This window comes from Mandrillus leucophaeus, unplaced genomic scaffold (genome assembly GCF_000951045.1).
Source record: "Mandrillus leucophaeus isolate KB7577 unplaced genomic scaffold, Mleu.le_1.0 Scaffold4, whole genome shotgun sequence".
Lineage (NCBI taxonomy): Eukaryota > Metazoa > Chordata > Mammalia > Primates > Cercopithecidae > Mandrillus > Mandrillus leucophaeus.
This window is the reverse complement of record NW_012104253.1, coordinates 10542350-10554082: the sequence shown is the minus strand read 5'-3', so window position 1 is coordinate 10554082 and position 11733 is coordinate 10542350. Positions and strand designations below refer to the sequence as shown.

General features: G+C 36.7%; 1 protein-coding gene across 1 annotated transcript in view; it reads left to right on the top strand.

The window, feature by feature from the left end:
- Positions 1 to 462: 462 nt before the first annotated feature.
- Positions 463 to 11733, top strand: part of PPP4R4 (protein phosphatase 4, regulatory subunit 4) — a 111476-nt gene continuing 100205 nt past the window's right edge. Inside the window, exons 1-2 of the mRNA XM_011991711.1 lie at positions 463 to 727; positions 1055 to 1128. The gene's annotated coding sequence lies outside the window, so the exon portion shown is untranslated. The remainder of the gene's footprint in view (positions 728 to 1054; positions 1129 to 11733) is intronic.

Genomic DNA, 11733 nt, shown 5'->3' with positions numbered 1-11733 from the left:
CGAGGCCGCAGCCCACCTCTCCCCGGTCCTCTCCTGGGCTCCCCAACCTCTGGTCCGCTGACGCCGCCCGGGTTCTGGCCCCAGGCCCACCCCTCGGTCCACACATTCCCGACTCCTCCCCCCACCTCTCCCCGAGACACCACCCAGCGTCCCGTCCGCTCACCCCCAGCCCACCAAGTCAGATCAAGCTCGGGTCCCTCTGCCCTCAAGGCAGCCCGGCCTCCTCTCGCTTCCCAGCCAGCACCCTTTCTCAGTGTGGTCCTGGTCCCCGTCTACCAGCCCTCGCGACCCTTTGCCGCCCTCCTGAGTCACCGCGCATCCTTTCCTCCCAACCCCTCCAGTACTCTAGCTGGGACCCTGCTCCCCAATCCCTTGAGGGAGTCAACCTTCAGCTTACTCCCCCCACCCCCACCGGCTCTCCCACCCCGCAGAGTCATCTTCCTCCCAGAGGCTCCAACCTTTAGCGCCAGCAAACCTAGTTTACGGACAGGACCCCTTTCCCCTGGCCATCGCTTAATTAGCTGCTTTAGCTCCTCTCACTCCCACCTGCCGCAATATCTCAAATCTCTGGTTTCTTCCAGCCCCAGAGTTGATTTCCTTCCCTCCCCCACTCCAGATCTTGTCCTTTTCATGCCTGCTCGGCTGCAGTGTTCATCCATCCCCCTTTTAGCATTTCTTGGGGTGGAAAATGCTGGAGAAATAGCCGTGAGGTATTAGAGATAAAAGTGTGTGTATTTATTCGTTTTATAACATGCGTATGAAATGGATTTCAGCCAAGGTTCTGAAGCCACGATGCGATTTTCAAGCTGCAATCCAGAAGCTAGAAGGATAAAAACAGAAAAAAAACAGTCCCCTCCCCAAATTCGACCACCCAATTAGAGACCTCCGTGATTGATGTCGCCTGGTATCCTCAGCTCCTTGATTAGTTTTCATTGTTAATGCTTAATTGTGAAACTTTTTCATTCGTTTATCCTCATAGAGGGTCACTGGGAGGTTGGGAGGCAAGACTGACCCAATGTTTGTGGTGCATAAATGTGTATTGTACCCTTGACAGACACCAGAAGAAATAGAAAGATTGACAGTCGATGAAGACCTCAGCGATATTGAAAGGGCTGTTTATCTGCTCAGGTATTTCCTAGTCTTTCTGTGAAATTGCTCTTTTTTTTCCCCCTGTGGCAGCAGAGATGAATGCTTTCTAAAATGTATGTTCCCGTTATGTTCAGATTTACTTAGCCACTTGAACAGAGTACTGTTGTGTGCATAGTACTTAACTATATTATACATTAGATTTGGCTGTGGACTTATGAATTTGAGAATTTAAATAAAACACCTAATTTATAGAATGTTGCTTGGAGGAGGAAGAGCAGATGGTTTGAGTTGAACCTCATCCTTTTTTTCTTTTCTGGCATTGGTTTTTCTCACTTAAGATTCAGTAAGTTTAGATGAGACTTGAGTATACAAGGATTAGTTTTAAGTTCATTGTAGAGTAGGCACATTATATGGGATCTACTATATGGGAAAAAATCCACAAATATGGTAGTTCATTTTGCTGTTCAGGATATCCTGTTTGTAGCACTTTTGCTATGCAAGCTTTATGATTTTGTCTGAGGGGTTTTGGAAACTTAGTTGAGCCTACTGTCGTTTAAATTTCAAACCATTTCACAGGCTCTACAGAATTGCTTAAGGCAAATGGTTACTGCGAATATTTACAAGATTTTTCTGAACTATTTAAAACATTGTCTTGTAGATTGAGCATCTTAAAAACTAGTACAGTGAACATTAATGATGTTTTAATTAATTGATTAAAATCCTTTAGAAACAAATTTCCTACAGCATTTTGTGTGTATTTAAAATTTTTCATTAGCTTACACAACATATTTTTCCCTTTTGGCAAATTAGTCACTCTTATTTTCCAGAATCAGATTTTGAAAACTGATGTAATTTACCTCCTAGAATATTTGTCATCCTTGTTTCCTTAGCTCAGTGCCAGTTCCAGGTACTGGCAAGTTTCTTGTTCTCCTTTCTTGTTTACAGATCATGTTTCCAGTCCCATGTTATTCATTGAATGATCCTGTAAAAACAAACAAACAAACAAAAACTCCCTCTCCAGGTCTTCAATTTTCTTAATTACTTTTTTAGCCTACTAAAAGTGGCATCATGAGTTTCTGTTGTAACTTTAGTCAGAATATCAGCATATTTACCATGTAGACCATTCCCTCTGATAATTGTATCATTTAGAAGTGTAACTGCATCTTAGACTTAATGTTGATGTTATTTTCCCCCTCTTTGTGATAGCTATGGTACATGCTCTCATCATTTCTACCTATTTACTTCAGAGAAAACTTCTGTTTATATATGAATTCAGCGGTGTGTGTTTTGGGTGTTTACTTAGAGAATAATCCAACTTTTAACCGATTTTCATATTTTATTGTGTTGTATTTGGAATACTTTATTCCTTAATAATTAACACATTTATTATGGTGAACAATAGTTGTCAACATTTGCCTATTCCCACAGTTCTTTTACTCAAAGTAGGTAGAAAATTGATGAAAGTGTGGATAAATGTGTTTAAATCTACAACAGTTAATGATTTGAAATAACCTCCTGTTTATTCCTACTGAATTTTCTTTAGTACAAACACTGGCTTAGAATTAGGAAATGGAGAGTCTTGCTCTATTTACTTGTGATAGAAGACACCGTATTCTAGATATCAGTGATAAGCCTTTTTTTTAAGGAAAGCTTATTTGTTTTCTATTTTGCTTTTATTGTTTGTTAGCAAACCAGGTTGTCTGAGTTGTCTTTATTTCTCAGACTCAACATAAGTTTCGCTCAGTTCTGGAATTTACAAAGCCCTTATAGAGACAGATGGCCCCTCTTATTCTTAGACAAGAGAATTTTAAAAGAGATTCAATATCTCCTTTAGTTTCTTGTGGCTCACCTACCTTGAAGGAGGTTTGCAAGGTGACTCAGAAGGGGAACACTGGTTTGGTTGTGTATGGGTTCTCCAGCTGAGTTCTTCTTTTGTATCCTTAACATCTTACCACCTCCTGGGGGAATGTGGGATTTCACCTTAGTCCAGCTTTGGGAGGGATGATGCCAAGAATGCCTGAAAGGGTCTTTCTTCCCTGGGATTCAGGGGAGGAGACAGGATTGTTTCATAGAGATGTTCCGAACTTTGCCTCGGTTTAGGCCTTCTCATCTTCTCTCATGTATTGAACCTGCTATTGTAAATGTAATTTATTCCTTTTTTTCATTTGTACTTTGCTGAGTCCTTTTTTCCCTCTGTCAGTGATTTTCAGGTTTATTTTTGAGCACTTTACCTTTTCCTCTGCATTGAATATTATATAAATGTATAATATGTAACATATTTTTTCTCTTGGCTTTTATGTGTCAGGTTTGTTTCTTTAGTTCTTTTATTTTGTATATTAAAACTATTTTGGAGTATCATGTTAAATTAGAATTCAAAGTCAGATATGTAAGCATCAGTAAGCAATGCTTTATATTAGTGGAGTTTCTGGTAGCACTTAGATTGAATCCATTATCTGAAAAAAGCATTATATATAATATAGAGTACTATCATCAATGAAAAACAAATTATACTGTTCATTATCTTACCCTGAAATATGGCAAGTCATTTATTAATGACATTTTCACAATTAAGTTTAGAATATTATAGTCTTCAAAGATTTGACACAGATGAATTTGTGGTTTTGCACACATATGATGCTGCTATACCCATCTGTGGCATTTAGCACTGAAGCAAAACAACTTTCCTAATAGTCCTAGCTTGTGTCTTAGTCAAAATCATATCATATCTTTTTCCTGTTCTTTCTCTTCTTTGTGATTTTGCATATATTTTTGGAATGTACTTAAAACATGTGAATGATTTTGTTATGGAAGAATCCTAAGTATGTATACTGTGCTTTCATTAGGTAAATCTTTACTTGTATATTTCTGACTGCCTACCAGATGAAGTGTAGACCCTGAAGCCTGGCATTCAGAATACTCCATAGGTGACTCTATCTTAGCTGTGCAATGTGATGTCCCACCAGTCCCCCACTTTTAAAAATGGCTTTATTGAGATATAATTCATAGTCCCTGTAGTTCACTCATTTAAACTGAATAGTTAAGCAGGTTTTAGTATATTCACAGAATTGTGCAACCATCACCGCAATCAATTGTAGAACATTTTTGTCACCCGCAAAAGAAACTTTGTACTATTAGCAGTTACCCCTCAATACCAACCCTCTCAGCCTTTGGGAACCATTCTGCTTCCTGTATATATGGATTTGCCTATTCTGGACATTCCTAAACATGGGATCATACAGTATGTGGCCTTTTGTGACTGACTTCTTTCACTTAGCATAATGTTTTCAAGGTTCACACATGTTATAGCAGGCATTAGTAGTTTATTTCTTTTTGTTGCAGTGTAGTATTCTACTGTATGGATATAGCACTTTTGTTTAGCCATTCATCAGTTGATGGATACTGAGTTGTTTCCACTTAATTCTTCACTTTTTGATTCAGTCATGCTGGCCTTTTCATTGTTACTCAGTTTCATTGTGTTTATCCTTAACTTTTGCTTTTGCTCATCCTGGAGTACTCTTTCAGTATATCCCTGCCCAACATATAGCATCTCTAGGATCCAGCTATAATCTTACATGTTTCATAAAGTCTTCCCTAACTGCTTAAACCACATGGATCCCAGGCTTCTTTGATCTCCCTTATCACTTAGTGGCGCTTTCTTCAATTGGCCATTAATCATTGATTTATATTCCTTAACTGTGTGTACATGTTTTCTTCAGTAGATTGTAAGGTCCTGGAGGACAAGCTTTTAGAGGACAAGGGCAAGCTTTCTTGTTGTTCTTTCTTGTTCTTTGCTGTGATACAAATACATACCTCTTAATGGAATAAAGAGTATTTAAGATGACCATACTGCAAGATGAATTAAGCAACTTCTGATATTTTTAATTTTAGGTATTATGGGTCATATCTTCTTCTATAACTTGTTATCTATGTGACAGTGGTCAAGTTAGTTATGGTTTTTGAGGCCTGCTTTTCATTTGTAAAGCGGAAATAATAATTCCCTTTTCCCAGTGTGGTTGAAGCACCTGGCACACGATAGGCATCCCATTACTGTTAATTCCCTTCTGTCTCCTTTTCCCTTTCCCTACTTCCTTGCTACTTAGGTGCTCAAGTTACATTTAAAACTTTAAAAGAGGATAATGGTATTAATTTTGCCTTCTAATAATTTAATAAACAAAGTATACCAACTGAAGTTTGTGATAGATATCCATTAACTTCATTTGCTAATAGTATTTATCAGAAATTAGAATCTTCACAAATCATAATTAAGTATTTCTAACTGAGTAATAGTAAGGTCAGCCTGTTGATTTATATTTTCTTAACAAATGACCCTAAGTAATATTTGCTGTTATGCATTAAATGTGTTGATTGGTTAATGTACTGAGCCTAGCTTTTATGTTGCTTACTTTTAAAGTCATTTGTGACTTTAAAACTATTTTCACTTTGTGCTGTGAGTTTTAAATAATTTTGCACTTTGCTTTCCCGGGACAGTCAGATAAAGAGCTTTGCTTTTTTTTTTTTTTTTTTTTTTTTTCTTTTTTAAAGACAGGGTCTCACTCTGTTTCCCAGGCTGGAGTGCAGTGGCTATTCACAGGCACAGTCATAGTGCTCTAACTCCTGGGCTAAAATGATCCTCCCACCTCAGCTTTCCGAATACCTGGGACTACAGAAGGCACATACCACCTCCACAGCCACTGCCCCCATCAGAAAGTGCATCTGTAATTGGAACTTTTTTTTTTTAAACTTTCTCTTATTATTTTTTAAAGAGTAAGTGCTCCCCCTAGTGATATGAAGGAGTGAGATTTCTGCAGTCAAATCAGTGGAAATAAACAAGTGTTGTACCATGTGAGAACTCTGGCGTACTTCCTGGGTTCAAGACTAGGATAGGGTAGCAATGAGACAGTGAGGAAGAATTCTAGTGTTTAAAGCTTTGCTACCCACCTAGCTTTTAGTTGTTTTATCTTTTAAAATACCTATCTTATTTGCTATCCCACAGTGGAAAGTTGTGTGGAAAACTCCTTTGAATGCCCTCATTTTTAAGACCTGTGTCCCACATTTACTTTCATTATTGTCTTGATTTCTGTTTTTGATGCTTGCTGCCTTTCAGTATTGTTTTAGTGAGGCATGGTGTGTGTGTGTGTGTGTGTGAGAGAGAGAGGGCGGGAGAGAGAGAGATCACGTTTGCATTTGTGCGTGCATGTGTGTATGTGTATATAGGTGGTCTTGAGTGACCAGTATTGCTTGCTCAGTTTTCTCTAGTGATATACAGGAGAGGACTTTTGCATTCTTCACAATTAAGATAGATAGTTGGTTGTTAATACAAACAATTGGCTAGAATCATAAAATCATAAATGATACATATTTTCAACAGTACATTCTAATGTAAACTATAAATATATTTTCATTTGCCAATCTTTTGATGTAGAGTCATGGTCTTTTCTTTGAGTATGGGTCTGCTGATTAAAGTTTGAAATTCTCCTTCTTTCATAAATCACCCCATAATGCATTTACAATATCAAGTTCAGTTTTCTTTATAGGTGAACAAGAATTTAAATTTGCTTATGAAGCAGTCTGAAAGCATGGTTCTAGGTTTTTATGATTTTCGACTTGTGTTTTGTTCTTCGATACTTTAATAGCGATTCTTTGACAACTTATGTTTATTGAATTTAGTTTTTCTAAAACTTTTATTTTTATAGAAACAAGTATATGTATTCATATATTTAGGTAATATTTAATTAAATTATGTAATTATGTAATTGCAACAGCAAGTGAAATTTGCGATAAACTAGTTTGGGAACATACTTAGCTGACTCTTAATTACAACTCAGCTAGTGAGAGTGGAATTCTGTGGGCTTTCCAGAAAGTAGTCTATTAGCGATGAGCTTTCAGCTTGCAGTTGCAAGGCAGTAGAGAGAGTATTGCTTAATCAGGTCTTTTAACATCTTTTCACATCTCAAACACCTTTGTTTGAGAGAGATACATACCATCTCCTTTCCAAGTGTGCTCTGTGATGATCTTGCTTCATTCTTGATATTCCTCTCCTGTCTCTCTGTTGAATTCGTTCCCATGGTCTGGTTTGTTCTTCGTTTGCCTTTATACATTAAAAAAAGTAATGAATTTGGAATATCAGTTAAAGAAGTACTTTTATAAGCTTATATTTTATTTTTTAACGTGAACTTTGAATATATGCAGAAATGTGCACAAATCGTAACACAGCTTGTTGATTTTTCACAAGTGAACACACCCATGTACCCAGTATCCAGATTAAAGCATAGAACATTATCGTGTTAGCTTAGCAGCTTCCTTTGTATTCCTGTCCCAGTGCCCCGTACTTCCTGCAAAGGGTAGCTACTCTCCTGACTTCTAACACTATACATTGATTTACTTGATTTTGAACTTTCTATAGTAGGAAGCACTCTATGTACCTTTTGTGTATAGCTTCTTTTGCTCAACATTTTAAAAAAGAGATTTATCCATATTGTTGCATGGAGCAACAGATTGTTCATTCTCATTGCTGTATACTATTCCATTATGTGAATATATCACAATTTATTCATTCCACTTCTGATGGACATTTGGCTTAGTTTTCAGTTTGGGGCTTTTATGAATGATGCTGTTATAATCATTCATGTACAAGTCTCCTGGTGAATACATGTGTGCATTTCTTTTAGGTATCATTATAGAAGTAGAATTGTTGGTCATAGCATATGCCTATGTCCGGCTTAAAAGATATTGCTAAACAGTTTTCCAGTGTGCTTTGACTAGTTTGTACTTTTGCCAGCAGTGTTTGAGTGGTCCCAGCCTATATTTTTTTTAGGAAACAAAAGTGACAAACTTCTTAGTACATAATTTCTAGCATATCAATAATGAGCTTCCTAGTTAATAGCCTTTAGATGTTTCATTTCTCTGTGCATGACTTACACCATCTAACTTTTTTCCTTTCCCTACAAGAAGGGGAGTTCTATAAGGTTTTACTTGGCTAGACTGTTGGTTAGAAGACTCTCAGTTATTGGATTGTCTCTTAGGGGATGAGGCATGTTGTGTGATTAGTTTTTCTTAGAAAAAGAGAAACAAAGTGGATATTGGAGTCTCCCTGTTCCTGGGAGTGCTATTCTCAGTCCCTGTGCTTTTAATGATTCTAAGAGGTCCTCATTAAAAAACAATTGCCCGCGTTGTCATCTTCTGTGAAGATGATGTACAAATGACTTGCATGACTACATAGAAATTGCAGGCAACTTCATTTGTATTTTTTAGGACAGAGGGATCACTGTTTAATATATTAAGAGCAGTATATAATGGATTCCAGCTGTATACCTTCCATTATTGCTAAGGTCAAATTACTGAAGTCTTTGGCAAACCTTGAATTCCCTGTTTTGGAAAAGTACTAGGTCTCTGAATATAAAGGGTTTGGAGATTGTTTCCCATCTCTGTTTCCTTTTCTTTTGTTATGAGAACAACCATGGGAGGCATCTGTGTCTTTTTTCCTACTTACCGAAGATTCAGAAAGGTTTCTCTGTGACATCTGTAGAAAGCAGAATGCTCTCATGGGATCTGTAGGAAAAGCTTAAAAATAAAAAGTGAAATATTTTCATCAATGTAAAAGTGAACCATATAATGTCATTGAAAAGACCTCTGAAAGCGTAACAACATAATGTGATGTGAGAGAATTGAGCAAAGTTTTCATCTTGTAAGCATAGTGTTTTATTTAAAAATGCCTATAAATTCTGTAATATAAAATAATTTCATAATATAGAATAATAAAATATGTAAAAATTAATCTATAAAATAAATATAAGATAATATATAAAGCAATATAAAATAAATGAGTATATATATTTGAATAAAGAATGTGTTAAGTTATGTAACTACAATGTAATCATATTATAACATATGTATATTGTAAATGTATATGCACGCATGTGTATGTGTTTATTTTCATGAGCAATTAACTCATCCCAATGCTTCCTCTTGGGAAGTAGCTAAGTGAGACACAGGGACACAGGAAAGTTGAGTTCTACCATAAATTATAACTAATTAGTTCCCAGTAAAAAGTGGGAGTTGTATTGCTTGGTTCCCAGTCTTGTAATGTTGAATTGTGCAGTAGTTTCTTAGTATTGACATTAAGAATTAAAGGGTTCACCATACCAAGTGGTAAAATTCATAGCTTTCTTTTTTTCTGAGACAGGGTCTTGCTGTGTCACCCAGGCTGGAGTGCAGTGGTACAATCATAGCTCACAATAACCTTGAACTTCTGGGCTCAAGTGTTCCTCCTGCCTCAGCCTCCTGAGTAGCTGAGGCTACAGCCATTAGCCACCATGCGTAGCTAATTAAATTTTTTTTGTAGAGATGGGGTTCTTGCTGTATTGCCCAGTCTTGTCTCGAACTCCTGGCCTCAAGTGATTCACCTACCTCAGTCCCCAGGTTGCTGGGATTATGGGTATGAGTCACCAGGCCTGTCTTCCTTCTTAAAATTAAGATTACATGAAGGGAATTAAAGCATTGAATAAGGTCCAATGATCTTTTAAATCTGTACATCTTTCAGTTTGATTTTTTGGGTATTACAGTGTCTTTCATTGACTGTGTTGGCTATCAAATGTGGAAAGCATAGAGAAAGTGTTTAGGCTTAGTTCTTCATAAGCCAAAAGCCACTTTTGGCTTATCCTTAGATGATACTAGTATAATACTGGTATATGTAATCATGTTAGTAATAATTGCAAAATCGATTATACCCTTAGGATGTAATTTTCCCTCCAATCAGAGATGTTAATAATGGAAAAGATTTGTAATGCAACTAATAGTTGCTTTACAGCAAATCTTATGAATTTAGGTTAAAACATATCTGAGTACTTATGTGCTAGGCATCTCCTGGGGAATGAAGGTCATTATACTGGCAGATACTTGTATTCAAGGAGATAGTTTAAGGAAGCAAATGTGTTTTTCTTAAATTTCAGTAGAATAGAGGTATCAATTAACAGGTACTGGGAGTCAGTATGTTATATTGGAAATAGTTTAAGGCAGACCCAGATTTATTCTTGGAGGCTGAGGCTTGCTCATTTACTTACTGAGAGACCTTGGGTAAGTTGCTTATCTTCTGTGAGCCCAAGTCTCCTAATCTAAAATGGGAATAAATAGGCTGGGCACAGTGGCTCTCACACCTGTAATCCCAGCAATTTGAGAGGTCAAGGCAGGAGGATCCATTGAACCCAGGAATTCGAGACTAGCCTGGGCAATATAGCGAGACCTTGTCTCTACAAAAAAATTTTAAAAAGTATCCAGGAATGGTGGCTTGTTCCTGTTTTTTTTTTTTTTTGGCACTCAGGAGTTTGAGGCTGCAGTAAGCCACGAGTGTGCCACTGACCTCCAGCCTGGGCAACAATGTGAGACCCTGTCTCAAAACAAACAAACAAAAAATAAAATGAGAATAATAATACCTTCATTGCAGGATTGTTGAGAAGATTAGAGGAAATGTATGTATAGGGCACAATGCTTGGTACAGAGTACTGTTCAGTAAAAGATAGTTGTTGCTGCCCTTTTAAATCATCTGTTTGGGTTTGGGAACATATTTACTTTGGATATACAGGAAACATACCATTTAGAAACTTCTTGTGTTACAAAGTTTCCTCTCTAGATTAGTTTTCTAGATGGGGCACCAAATTCCCCCACCTCCATTTTTGGAAAATACCTTTATTGAAGTATAATTTAAATAAACTAAGTTTATAGTTTGATGAGTTTTGACAAATGGGTACACCTGTATAACTAGCACAAAATATAAAACATTTTCATCACCCCCACAAAAGCTACTGGTATGTCTTTGCAGTTAACTCCACACCCTAACCCTAAGCAACCATTAATCTGCTTTTGTCACTGTGGAATAATTTTGCCTGTTGTGGAATCTAGACATAGTTTTTTTATATCTCTTGGATAAATGCCTAAGAATGTTTGTTGGGTTATATGCTGACTATATATTTTTTCATTTTTTGAAGCTTTTTGAGGTATAATTCACATCTAATAAATCACACATATTTAAACTGTATAATTTAACGAACTTTGACATATGTATACACAATTCAGATACTGAACATATCCATCACTCCCAAAAGCTACTTGTGTCCTTAGATTATCTCTCTCTCCCTCCCGTGAGCCCCTTCCATTCCAGGCAACCACTGATCTGCTTTCCATTACTATAAATTAGTTTCCAATTTCTAGAATTTTATAGAAATGGATCATATAGTCTACTCTTTTACCTGGCTTCTTTCAATCTAATTATTTTGTAGTTCATCCTTGATGTTGCTTATATTGTTAGTTTACTGCTTTTTATTATTGATAGTGATTCCATTTAATGGGTATAACACATCTTGTTTATCCATTCATCAGTTGATGGACATTTGGGTAATTTTCAGTTTGGGGCTTTTACAAACTTAGTGACTATACACATTCATTTATAAATCTTCATGTAGACATGTGCTTTCCTTCCTCTCTGGTAAACATCGAATTGTAGGACCATATAGTAAATGTATGTTTATACCTTTAAGAAACTGCTAAATTGTTTCTAAGGTGATGGTACCATTTCATATTTCCACCAGCAGTATGAGCGTTGGAGTTGCTCCTTATACTTGATAACACTTGATATGATCAGTCTTTTTAATT